Source organism: Microtus pennsylvanicus, chromosome 14 (genome assembly GCF_037038515.1).
Source record: "Microtus pennsylvanicus isolate mMicPen1 chromosome 14, mMicPen1.hap1, whole genome shotgun sequence".
Classification (NCBI taxonomy): Eukaryota; Metazoa; Chordata; class Mammalia; order Rodentia; family Cricetidae; genus Microtus; species Microtus pennsylvanicus.
The window spans coordinates 15,607,189-15,620,619 of record NC_134592.1 but is presented as its reverse complement, the minus strand read 5'-3'; the positions used below and the strand labels follow the sequence as shown (position 1 = coordinate 15,620,619).

At 52.6% G+C, this 13,431-nt stretch overlaps 1 protein-coding gene across 2 annotated transcripts in view; it reads right to left on the bottom strand.

The window, feature by feature from the left end:
* Positions 1-13,431, bottom strand: part of Itpk1 (inositol-tetrakisphosphate 1-kinase) — a 134,391-nt gene that overhangs the window by 102,503 nt on the left and 18,457 nt on the right. The window lies entirely within an intron of this gene.

Here is a 13,431-nt window from a genome sequence, read left to right as displayed (position 1 = left end):
CAGCCTTAGAAGGACCTCCTTTCGAAGGCAAGGTTACTGAGCCCTGAGCCCCTAGTTCTCTTCACAACCTAGAAGAGACAGCTGATTCCCAGGGAAACTGGGCTGGAATCCTGTAGAGCTGGCAACCACTATCAGTCCCCGAGCCCTCTAACTCTGAGCCAGGCTGGGTCTTCAGCAACAAAACCTCTGGCCTGGACAGCCCCAAGACTCCCCTGTTTCCCTCAACTATCACAGATAGAACCCCAAAACATTCGCCATGATCCAAAGGCCTTGTTCTGGGCCACAGGCCTGCCTATCACCAGCTAACTAACCACTTTCTGAATGCCTTGGTCTGGGCCACGGGTCTGCCTATCACCAGCTAACTAACCACTTTCTGAATGCCTTGGTCTGGGCCACGGATCTGCCTATCACCAGCTAACCACTTTCTGAATGCCTTGTTCTGGGCCACGGGTCTGCCTATCACCAGCTAACCACTTTCCCACTTGCATTTCTCCACTCCTGGCCACCACATCCTTCCTACCATCCTTGGTCTCTAGCAAACCCATATCCCTCTCACCCTTAACTTGGTTGGGGGAGGTATTTGGGTTTGGGGGAGGGGTGCTTACGCTACCTGACAAAACTCCAAGATTTTTCTCAGTTTGAGTTTATTTGTTTTGTTTTTCAGACAGGAACTCACTGTGCAGCTCTAGAACTTGCTATGGAGACCAAACTGGTCTTTAACTCACAGCAATCCACCTGTCTCTGACTCCCAAGTGCTGAAATTAAAGGCGTGCACCGCCACACCAGCCTTTTTTTTTTAAGTTTTTTGAGACAGGGTATCTCTGTGTAGCTCTGGAGCCTGTCCTAGAATTCATTCGAAAGACCAGGCTGGTCTCAAACACAGAGATCCGCCTGCCTCTGCCTCCCAAGTGCTGGGATTCAAGGCGTGCATCACTGCCACCTGGTTTATTACTAATTTTTAACATGCAAAGAAACAGGCTTCACCAGGACACTTAATACATATACATCACTATCCTTTGTTCTTACTCCTTCTTCATGCCGGCCCCTTGCTGGTCACCTTCCTCCCCACCCTCCTGCTTCCATGTCACGCATATCCGACTGCCCTCATTACCTGTAAATGGAGGCTGCACTTTCCCCTCCTCTTCCCCTCATCTACCCCTCCATAATGTCAGTACACCACAGACGTTCCCGCATGCCCATGTTTACTGCTGAGCATTCACACACAAGGCAGGGTATGGGACCAGACTGAAGCTCTGCCCATGGAGTAACGCATGAAGAGACACATCCGTGGAATTTTAGCCTGCTGTAAAGAGGAAAGCGACTATGGCGTTTGCAGGGAAGCGGATGGAACTAAGGATCACTGTGCTAAATGAAATAAGCCAGACTCGGGAAGACAAATATGTTTTCTCTCACTGTGGAATTAGCCTGGGCTTTGCGTCCTCCATCTTTCTCCCCCACCTTCCCACACGGTCCCACGGCCAACTGTCCATCACACTCGTCTCACCCGTCCCATCTGAGTTCACGGGTTACGTGGACATCTTTCCAGAGCGTGCCACACTAAGGCTCCCTGCTGGCTACCCACCTTCCTTCAATGACCTGCCTCGCATTTTCTACTGCAAGCCCAGCTAGGCCCCGCCTCCCTGGGGTGGGGCACACAGGGCTGTCTTATCCCTCTCCAGAGTGTGCACTTGCCATCCCCAACCTTCAGGACTCAGCTCACTCGAGTCCTCCTCCACACACTCACACAACACGCCCATGAACCTGGATTCCCATTCTTCCAGCCCTTAGCCCCTGCTGTCGCTCAGGAAGAAAGAGTCAAACCAGGCCCGCAGGAACTGAAGCAGCCCATGTGTGTATTTTACCAAGGAAAGGGCCCAGAGAAGGCTGGGGTCCAGGAAGAACCGGGGACCTACGGTTCACTCACCTAGACTCCTTGAAACAGGGACTGTGTAAAATTAAAAACTGTGCCCCTGGCCAAGTTCTGGTGCCCACCCGCCAACAGCTGTCCATAAAGGGCTGATGTCCAGTAGAGCTATAAATATGGAAAAGCAGCTTAGCTCCCAGCCCTGGCACAATAAATGCCACAGCCAGCCTGGGTACTCGCAGCCTCAGGAAGCAGGCAGGATCTCCCTCAGCTGACGTCATCGTCCTCACTTCTTACATGTTCGCCACTTGCTTAGCAAATGCTTCCCGAGGTCCAACAGAGGAACCAGCAGACAGCAGGGATGAGGACCACTGTAACCATCTGGGTCAGCCAGAGGAAACATGTGGCTAACCTTCCTTCAGCCCTAGGCTCCAACAGAAGCTGGCCCCAAAGAACCCAATGAGAGAATGCTATGGTTGATAGCTCGGGGGTTCTCATTCCATCTCCCTGTACTTGCTGACGGAATGACAGCCAGCGTCACCTGCTCCCATGACCGCACAAGGCAGAGGCCAGATACATGGCAACAAGGCCTCAGGCCACCCGTGCCCAAGGCAAGGGGACACACCGCATCAGGAGGAGGCTCAGCAATCTGAGAACCTGTCTCCTTCCCAGATCATTCCAGCACAACTGGAGAGAGAAGAAAACTATAGCTACTGTCCTGAGCGAGGGAACCTGGCCCAGGTCACACAGCCTAAAGCTGCTCAAGGTGGGTTCTCAAATCTCAACAAAACATGGACCTGATGGGAAAGGCAGACATCATGGGCACACATCACCTACACCTGGTAGGACCAGTTTCTCCACAGCCTTTAGTCTCCCTATGGTCAAGATTCCCATGGGGAAATCTGCTCATATCCAGATGATCTCAACATGTGGTCCTTACCTGCTGAGACATCTGCAGTCACTTCCCATCGGGCCTCATTTTACATCACCCCAATCCTTTCAAAGAGATGGGGAGGTCTCTAACTTTAAAACAGATGGGATGCATACCACAAGAAAGCAACTGAGAACGTCTGGTTGACTGAAATCTTACAAAGGCCAAGCTCCTCTAAGAGCCCCAGCAGGTCATCCAGCTCAGAGCTCTAGGAAGGAGGACAAAAAAAGGGGGGAAGACAAATGGGGACTTGGGGACTGCTAGAGTGTCCCCTCAGAACACAAGCGCACACGCGCTCGCGCATACACACACACATGCACGCACGCGCTCACACACGCACACACACCACAGGCCCTTCACTGTTCACTGGCAACATGCAGGCCCACAAGGAGGGGGCCCGGATTACCCCTTTACTTGAAGTTGGGACAGGATGATGCTCAAAGGCTCAGGAAAGTTTCCCAAACTGGTGCGACACAACTGGACATAACCCCAGGGAGGCAAGAAAAACTTTCATCCTCTGGGCAACAGATCTTGAGCCCCTAAGCCCTCTGTAGACTAGAGAAGAGGCGAGGCAGGAAGGTTCATAGAAACCATTTCTCCTACTGCTTTTACCTCAAGGGAAATAACCTGTCGGACTCAATTCAATTCTTCATCAGGAAGTCCCAAGGTGTAGACTCTGAAATCCTGCTGCAACCAGAAAGTTCAGAAAGGAAATCATGACCCCAAAGAGTGGGAGAAGAGAGGACTATGAAAGTCAGGGGAGTGGGGAGAAACTAGGGATCTGGCTGTGGAGTGACTCCCTCATCCTACCGCACCACCCAGACACAGGCGTATGAATGCTGCGGGCTCTGGGATGCCAGCTGTCAAACTGTCCGTGAGTGCAGAAGACCAGAGCAGACTACATGAAAGGAGACGCACCACCAAGAAGCCAGATGCCACTGAAGAAACAGCACAAGGCAGCACAGAGGACCAGGAAGGCAGGATCTTGCAGGGACAACTCCAAGGCCACAGGAGAGCCTGGGGGGCGCAGAAACCCCGGGTGCCTCACACAGCTCTGTGGAGAGCAATGTCCTGGAGAATGGGTACTTGTGCACACAAAATGAATCCTAAGTACCACAAGAAAATGATCTCAGTGAGGCTTCAGGTCAAGGGCAAGGGCAGCTTGGAGGAGGGGCTAGAGAGGAGGCAGACTTCTCTTTCACTGCATCCTTGACAGCGGGCGGATGGAACATCAGGCGGGCTCCCAAGTCCTTCCATGGTGGGGTCACACGATGGTCACATTAGACACTGAGACTGTAGAACAGTGTCAACATCTGGGTCCTCGGAAGGCAGGTCACAGGGGCCCAGGCTACAGTGCTCAGTGGGGGAGGGGGGACCACAACAGCACAGCAGTGGATGACCTAGAGCCACGTCCTTGTTTTTTGTCATGAGCAAATTTATTTACTTTCAACAATACGGGAAAGGGAACAATAAGAGTTAAAAAGTTTAATAATTTAAATGTTATTAAAAAGCCTGTGCCTAGGGGCAATTTTCACTTTCTTGATAAAATCTGCACTAGTAAGTTTGGGGCAGAGGTCTACTCAAACTCATAATCTTGTCTTCCGGCTGAACACCAATGACAGGAGGGCCCCTCCCCAGAACTCCAGGGAGCGTGCACCCTGAAGGAATAGGAACTAACGGTTTGCAGAGAGGAAGGACGGTCCCTCCTTTGGTTCAGGACGGTGACCGTCCACAGCAGTAGCCCTCTCTCTTGAACGCCTAAGTGCCACAACGGCCTATCCCTCATGCCCATCTTGCTCAGCCACACCCACAGTAATTGCCTTGGCTAACGAAACATGAACTGAATTAGCATGTACTTCAGGAAACAGCATTCCGTTGTGACTACCAGACCCTCCAACTAGTCCTCCTGACCTGAGGACATAAAGGGTGAGAAGGTCCCAGTCTGGGAAGAGGCTAATCACCAGGAGGACCCACAGCCAGTATGTGGAAGGCTGAGGCAGGAAGACTATGAGTCTGAGACTGGCCTCCCCCAACCCCATCCATGAGAACAGGGGACACTGCCAACTGGAAGCATGTCCCAGGCATCTGGACAACAGGGCTCTGTAATGGACAGGACAGAATTGCCTGATCTAAAGTAACCACAGTGTCTAGAGAGACCACAGTGGCTTAAGGAACACAGCACTGAACCACTGCCGAGGGAACATGGAGTAGGCATATCCACAGTGGACTCTGTATAAGTTTGAGCCAGGCCTTTGACGTTTCTGCCCTCTTGAACGTCCGTCCCTGCAGCCTGACCTAGCCTGTCCTGACTAACACCTGCTCCTCAGGGAGCAGGGGTATGCCCTATCTACATGCCCCCGAATTTTAATAAGTCCTGGCCACGCGCGTGTGAGAATGCAGTCTGCAAGGTGCTGCCTGTTCCCTCGCTGGAATCCCTGTTTCCTTGCCGACTGCTCTGTGATTTGGATTTTCCTCCTATTAACAGTGCCAGGAACTGAAATGGCCCGATATAAAGACAACATATGAACAGAATTTTAAAGCCAGTACAAACATATGAATTGTTTGGACAGCACCAGAGACAAACCAGATAAACTGAAACCTGCCATATGTCCTTTTTTATTTATGGGATGGGGGGGTAGGAGGGTTCCTTCCCTTAATTGGAAGGTCAGCATCCTGAAGACCCTGCCCACACTAGGTGCCCCACCCAAGGGAGGGAGGCAGGCCCAGGTGTTATTTTTTTCTCAGTACAGACAAGCAACCTGACTCATCAACCCCTCAGACCTTGAACAAGCCAGGGCCCCGGAAGTGGCTCTTCCTAGTGAACCCACACTGGCTGGCAGAGCAAGTGACTCACCCTTGTTGCTCTTTCAGGAAAAGGAGACATCTGGGGCTACAATGCCCGTGCAAGCCACTCTTCAGTTTCCAGAGCAGAATCAGAATGGAGCTGGGGTGAGCCACGAAGGTATCAGACCTGACCCTTCAAAGCTCTGACATACCTCTTTAGAGTAAAGAAAATCTAATTGAAGTCTTTTGGGCCCTCAAGTGGAAGAGACGGACTATAAGAAGAGCTACCCATAGGCCTCCTCCAACCTGGTTACCAGCCGACCTTACTGAGGCTTGCAATGCAGCCTGCTCCCTGGATGCAGAATTCTGAGTCCCAAGAATGCAAGAATCCCAGCCTGGTCTCGGCCTGGAGAACAAGGCAAGCTGCAGGGGCTCTAAACGGGAGACGTCGGCCCACACTTTCCTAACAGCAGCCTTCAGGGTACACCTGCTGTGCTGTTACACAGCAGTGCGGCTTGGACGTAGCATGCATGCTACATGCATGCTACATACATGCTGCATGCATGCTGCATGCATGCTGCATGCATGCAAGGCACTGACACTCAGAAAAGCTGCACACCCGTAACCAAACTGCCTCCTGAGCAACCACACACCCCTCAACCTGGCCCCTAGTCACAGGACCACCAGAGGGGATCCTGAAGCCACAGACATTGGGGAAAGGGGCTTCTCTTGGACATAGATTTTCCCCATCCAACTGTCACTGTCATGTGCTGGGTTTCTCTGTGGAACCCTGGCCCAGAGGAACACCTAAGCCACAGGCCTTGCCACGTGAAAGGTGGGGGAGTACAAACCAGGAGCTGCTGTGTGCGCCCTGGAGGCCCAAGCTGAGCCAATGTCCTCACTAGCCTCACCAGCAGGAGGCACTTGAGGGTTTACATCAAACACGGGCCAGAGCGCGCCCTGTTCCCATCTCAGAGAATTGTCTAAATACTGCCAAACCTCAGGCACCTCGGGATGGCAAATCCCAAGGAGCACTGGCCTGTGGTACGGTAGAGAGCCAAGAAGCCTAGCTCTGATACCCGCCTGGCCACAGAGAGCTGTGACCTTGACCCGAAACTGCTTTCTGGGGCTGTAGCGCCACCCCGGAGCCTGAGATGGGCAGTGTGGACGAGCACAGCATTCCATCCACACAGTGAATGACTGAACACATGGAACCTTCCATGGTGTGGGTCAGCCTATTCTCCCTTCCCAGGATGGGAGGACTCGACCCTGGCCTGTCCTCTCCGGTTCTGGAAACTGTCACACTCTTTGGCTCCCAGCCACATCACTGACTGGCCTCCACTGTACTGCCTCATCTCCTCTCTTTGGCACTCCTTCTTCCTCTTATCAGGACCTTGGTCACTGCCCTGGGTTCACTCAGCTAATCCAGGGCAATTTCCCCGCCTCGGGATCCCCTTGCCCCCGCCCCCGTGATGACACCCTGCCCTCTGAACAGGAGGACGTGGCCACCTCTGCTAGGCACCTTGTTGTACCGGCTACAGCACCAAGGTTTCTTTGTTCAGCGGCTTTGCCTCCCTATGACGCCCAGACACTTCCTTGAAGTGCCCAGGGTGGGGAGACATAGGAAAACCTGCCCACAAATTCAAAGGGAATCTAGATGGCCAAGGGAAGAAGAAACTGGCACTCAGGTTCACACAGTACCCACGGGGTCAATGAGCTTTTCCAGGGTCCCTGATGAGAACAGCAGGCCTGGAAAGGGGACCCTGGAAACGTAAGGACCCAGGCCTCAGACCTGGATTATGAATTGGGAAGAAGGCTGACAATCCTGACTCCAGGGTCACACTGAGGTCAAGGAAAGATGCCCAGGCCAGCCACACCCAACTCCTGGCTCAGAAACAGGTCCCACCCTGGACTCTGCCAAGCGCTGTGTGTAGTAACAGATTCTCAGAACGTGGAGCCAGTTGGAACCTAAAACTGTGCCAGCACCAGGCACACCAGGGCCCTGCAGGGGCCAGTCAGGCTTCTTCTGGGGGTGTAGGGACCCGGCCCCAGTCCCTATCCCAAATGCACGGAGCACCTCAACTCAAAAAGTAGTAACTTGATCTGCTGTCTGAGACTCTCCAGTTTCCAGAGGATTCCGAAGGCCTGGGCATGACCCAAATGCTAGGCCAACACCTGCAGTACCTGGGCTGTCTCATCCCCACTCAGCCTGCTCCCTGAAACCACAGGAAAGAAGGGATGGGGAGGAGGGGATGATGACGAGGTGAAGGAGGTGCCTGTGAGTACCAGGCGTTGCTCATACACTGAACACTCCCATAGCCTCCCCGCTGCATGGGACCAACACACACTCATGTGCCAAGTTCAGAGTCATTAACACGCTTGCCCAAGGCTGGGAGCAAGCAGAGAGCACAGCCGTGGTCTAAATTCAGCACTGTCTCTCAAACTCAGCCATGTACCGTGGTCTGTATGGGGCTATATACCTGGCTGTATGGAGCTCAGGTCTGCTAGGAGAACTCTGGGACATTTGGGAGAAGAAGTGTTAAGGACAGAGCTGGCTCTGGTCCCTCAGCCCATCCCTGCCCCAAGCCTGGCTAAAATCCTCTCTTGGAGCCTGGATTCACAAGGGGGAAGAGTCCTCCACACCTGAGGAATAGCCCTGACTGAGGCTATCAAGGGCACAGAAGACACTCCCTAAGGTATGACTGGCCTCACTCAAACATCTGGGAGTATATAGCCTGGACATGCCCTACAGCATCCAAGGTCCAGAATTAGGATAAGCCTGGGTCCCCTTGGTTGTCCCTCAGCACGAGGCTGACTTTCCAAGCAAAAGGAACCTTCAAAGAAACAAAAGGGATGAGAAAGCAGATGTCTGCTAAGCCACAAAAGAGGTGGTTGGCTCTCAGAGCAAAAGACTGTCTGTTAAGAGGTGAGTGTCCTGTGCAGAGAGGAATCCAACCAAGCAGGCTCTAGATACCTCCGGTCAGGAGAGGAGACTGGTGCATGGGAAAAATGACACGACAAAAATCCACAGAATAGGCTGGGCGGTGGTGGCGCACGCCTTTAGTCCCAGCACTCGGGAGGCAGAGGCAGGCGGATCTCTGTGACTTTGAGGCCAGCCTGGTCTACAAGAGCGAGTTCCAGGACAGTTAGGATGGTTACCGAGATAAACCGTGTCTTGAAAAAGAAAAAAAAAATCTAGCAAATACCACCCAACCTCCAAAGGCTTCTGCATCTGCTAATGAGAGAAAAATCAGTTGCATCGCACTCCTATGGCACGGATGGGAAGGCCTCTGGAAGAAGTGAGAGTGACACGGAGGCCTCAGAGGACCCCACTGCCCAGAGTCACGCTCCAGAGCCAGCTCGCAGCAGGCGGGCACATGCCCCCCACCTCCCTCCTTCCCAGTGCTCATGCCCTGCCAGGCTCTGCAGCTGGGAGTCATGACAACAGGCCCCAAACATCTGCAATAATCCCTCAAGCCCGACACGGGGGTCACAGCAGCCAATACAGCAATGCCAAGAGCCAGGGCCCTGTGCAGAAGAAATGGCAAAAACAGGAATATCTTATTCCTAGTAGAAGTAGAGAAAGGAGAGGGAGGAATGCCTGCCAGGCACCGGGAGCAACGTATGCAAGAGGCACATACCTGTGTACTGTGGGCCAACAGACAGTCTCTAGATGGTCTCCCTGCTGCCCTACCTGTCCACCTCGTGCCAATGACCTTCCACTTCAGAAGCATGACTCACCTCGCTGTCCTGCCCCATCATGCCTTCGTGCAGCTTCTCTTACCACCTGGCACTGAGGCCCCTAACAGATGTCACCACCCCACCCACAGTCCACACCCTGTCTGCTGTGCCCTACCCACAGGCCGGTTCCCACACACACTGACCACCTGCCTGTATTTTACTCCAACGGCAGACACACCCTTTCCTATCGACCGCTAAATCCTGTCCCAGGAAGGACCCTTCAAAGGGTGCAGGAGTGGGGCTACCATGGAGCCCAGGAGCCTGCGGAGGCCATCAGCCAGAGGCCTGCTCCAGACCTACCTCTTCCATTAAGGACCACGCAACGGTCAGCTGTGACTTGCATACCACTCAGGAAGCCGGTGGGTGTGCAAGAATGACCCCAGATGTCAGAAGCCATGTCAAGAGGGAGCCGTGGGGCTAATTCACAACAGATCGATTAATTACCTTCGATTTCTCAAAATAAAGTCCTCCGGATGATTGCTGGCTTTCCCTTCAGCCCCCTTCTACTAAGATTGTCTCATTCAACCATTCACGTTTTCCGTGCTTCTGAAGACTGACCAGGTGCCAGGCAGTTTCACCAATGGAACCTAACAGTGAAAACAACAGGTAAACATGCAAGCCCTGAAACCCTGAAATAAGCACAGGGTAGGACCAGGAGAGACTGGAGCAGGGCTGCACCAGCTTCCAAAACCAGGAGGATCCAGAGGTGGAGCGAGAGGAAAGAGAGGAAAGAGTCTGGACCTAAGAAAAGATCCCCAGTGGCCGAGCCACAGTAGGGAAGGACAGAAGTAACAATTTGAGGCCTTAGGAGCCAGTCCTTTTATGGCTAGACTGCAAGGATCCAGGAATTCGCCTTCGGCCTTAAACTCATTTGAACGGGTTTTGCTGTCACTTGCTGCCCCATATCCAAACTGAGAAGTCACCTGCCATCAGCTGCTCCGCCATCAGCTTCTGCCTACTGGGGAAGACAGACAGCAGCCTCCAACCTGGAGCCGTGCCAGAGCTGGGCCCATTCTCCTTCCTACTTGTGTCTCTCATCTCTGTGGTGTCCTGGCAGCCCAGAGCTGGAAGGGAAGGCAGGAAGAGAAAAGCAGGTGTCTCTCAGCCGAAGGATAGAGGATCCCAAGAGCACTGGTTGGCTGATTGCACATAATTAGGAAGGAAAAAAAGCTCTTGAAAATTAGCTTCCCAAATGCAGATATAATTGCAAGTGTCCTTGCAGAGTGATTACACCATCAGCCCAACAAATGTTTTACCAGCAGCCCAAGCCCCGCCCTGCAGACAAAAAGAACGGAGCCAATGAAGCCGGCCAGGGCCAGATGGCACCCAGACCAGTGCTTCCAGTGGCCCCGAGAAAGCACCACCAGTTGAGGAGAAACACACATCCAGCTTAGGGCCTTCCCTACATAGCACCTGGCAATCTTCCTTCTTCCTCCTGTTCCCTTCCTCACAGGCTTAAACGCTACCAGCAGCCAGACCTTAAGAAGGGCAACCTCCCCAACCACCTGCCTCCTACAGCCAGGTTGTGCTCTATGCCTCAGTCTCTCCATCTGAAAAACGGGTATGCTAGAGGTGGATAGCTCAAGATGCCGGTGGAGGCTGAACGAGGACTGACAGGTAAAGGAGCGACCACTCAGGGCCACCAGCCCCTCCCACTCTGCTTCCACAAGAGGAGTGACGGGTACTCAAATGCAGAAGGTGAAGGCTAAGCAGCCATCAGCTCAGACAAGCAGACAGATGCATATAGTGGTATTCTGTTTGTGTTTTAACAAATAGAGCTTGCTGGAAGATCAGAGAGCAGAGCTAAGCCTCTAGAGGCCGGGCAGTGGTGGCACGACCTTTAATCCCAGGACTCAGGAGATAGGCAGAGGGAGCTCTGTGAGTTCTAGGCCACCCTGGGCTGCACAAGGTTGAATCTATCTGAAAGAGAAACAGAGATCGTACAAAAATGAAGCCGGCAGTTGGGATCCCACGCCTTTAATCCCAGCACTGGGGAGGTGGAGACAGGAGTGATATGGCTGGGCAGAGAGAGGAATATAAGGCAGGAAGAGACAGGAGCTCCGTGCAATCTGAGGTTTGGTGGAGACAGAGTCTGGAGATACTGTCTGAGGACAGGATCGTCCCCTTAGGTCTGAGCATTGGTAGAGGTAAAAGAACTCTCTAGTTCTCTCTGATTCTCTGGTCTTCAGCATTAGCCCCTATATCTGACTCTGGGTTTTATATTAAGACCTACTAGAATTTGTGCTACAGATACAGCCTAGGTCTGACCAAATCTAAATCCATGCTACCATCACACTGGGTCCTTGTTGGGTTCTGAAGACTAGGAAAACACCGCTCTGGGCTTCTCAGCACAGACGGGGCACACAGACCCATCCGCCCAGTCATTGTCTGGGCCAGTGGATGTGAGGTGTGGGGACACTATGTAGGAGGTGTGGGGCTACTTTGTAGCTCTCATGAACTCTGAGTACTAAGGGAGCCTGCCTGGATGATACCCTGAGTAACCTCAGTCCATCTCGGCAGCCACTTCAACATCTAGACTTCACTGCCCGAGCCACACACAGCAGTGACACGCATCCCCAGTCCTGCTGTCTTCTCAGCTGCCCTCCAGGGGCAACAGGCTTTCCGGGCTTGCAGCATTCTTCACAGGACAAAGCCCCAGGCTCAGGATGACCACAGCCAAGGTGGTGAGATACTGTGTAACGGGCTCACTCCAACACTTGCCCCAAAAGCTAAGCTCAAAGCAGACTCAAGTTTTCCTTGTTTTAGGATACTCCTGCCAGTTCACCTTCCCTGCATGGGGTGGGATGGGAGTTAGGGGCCAACAGAGGTCACTCAACTCCTCTGAGAAGCCTTACTTCCTCAATTGTGTAGGAGAGGGCTAACTCTCCCTACGGACAGTCCCCTGGGGGAGGGGAGCAAGTTAGGATCTGAGATGGTCAAGCAACTTCTGGAAGAAAGAAAACCAATATTAAACTAATCCTCAACGTCACCTGCCCAGAAACTAACATGGGCCAACTGGGGAGTCTGGGGCAGCCCCAGGGCCAGCCTGTGGATGCCGCAGCTAGCCAGGAGAGGCTATCCAGGAGACACAGCTCCTAAGACGGGCTTATCCAGGGACATTTCAACTGGTCTCATACTGGACCTGAGACGCCACCTGACCACAGCAGGGCAGTCAGGTTCCAAGACAGGAAGCCACCTCCAGACTCCATGCCCTTTGTCAAATATTATGTGACACCCACATTCAGGAAGGGGACTCAACGGTGCACTCGTTCCTTGTGATCAAGGCAGTAAGTTTCGGGGCTTTATGCCTATCAACTCCACTGTATGCATTAAGAAGCTGTAGCTGAGCAGTGTAGCACACGCCTTTAATCCCAGCACTCAGGGGGCAGAAGCGGGTGGATCTCTGTGAGTTTGAGGCCAGTTTGGTCTACAGAGAGTTCCAAGACAGCCAAAGTTACAAAGAAAAACCCTGTCTCCAAAAACAACAACAACAAAAAGAATGGCCCCCATAGGCTCCTGTATTTGAATGCTTAGCCACAGTGAGTGGATGAACTTTTGAAAGGAATAAGGGATTAGGAATTGCCGCCTTGTAGAGGAGGGTTGCCCCTGGATGAGATTTTAAGTGCCCATGGCAGGCTCAGTGTCTCAAAGAACCACTGTTTGTGGATAACATGATCCTGGTTAAAAGTTCCTGGTAATTCCACCAAGAAGTTCATATGTTTGATACATATTTCATCAAAGTAAAAGGGTAAACATTCAACATATGGAAAAACCAATAGTCTTTCAACATACCAATAAGAAAGAAACAGGCGGGGGGACCAATTCATAACAGCTTCCAAAAACTGAAAATACTTAGGTAAGTTTGTAAGAGGTATCCTGGTCACGGTGTCTCTTCACAGCAATAGACCAGCGACTAAAACAGAAGGGCTTTTCTAATGTTCCAGATGTAGAAACTGAGGCTCGGGGAAGCTCAACGATGTGCCGCAAGCCACAGCTTTGTGGGAGTGTAAAAGCCAAGTACACACCTAGGTTCCTGGCTGCTGGAGCCCAGGCTGCTTTGAGAGCAAAGGAATCTCGTGCCAGGGAGAGGGGGCTTTTCCACCCACTTAGA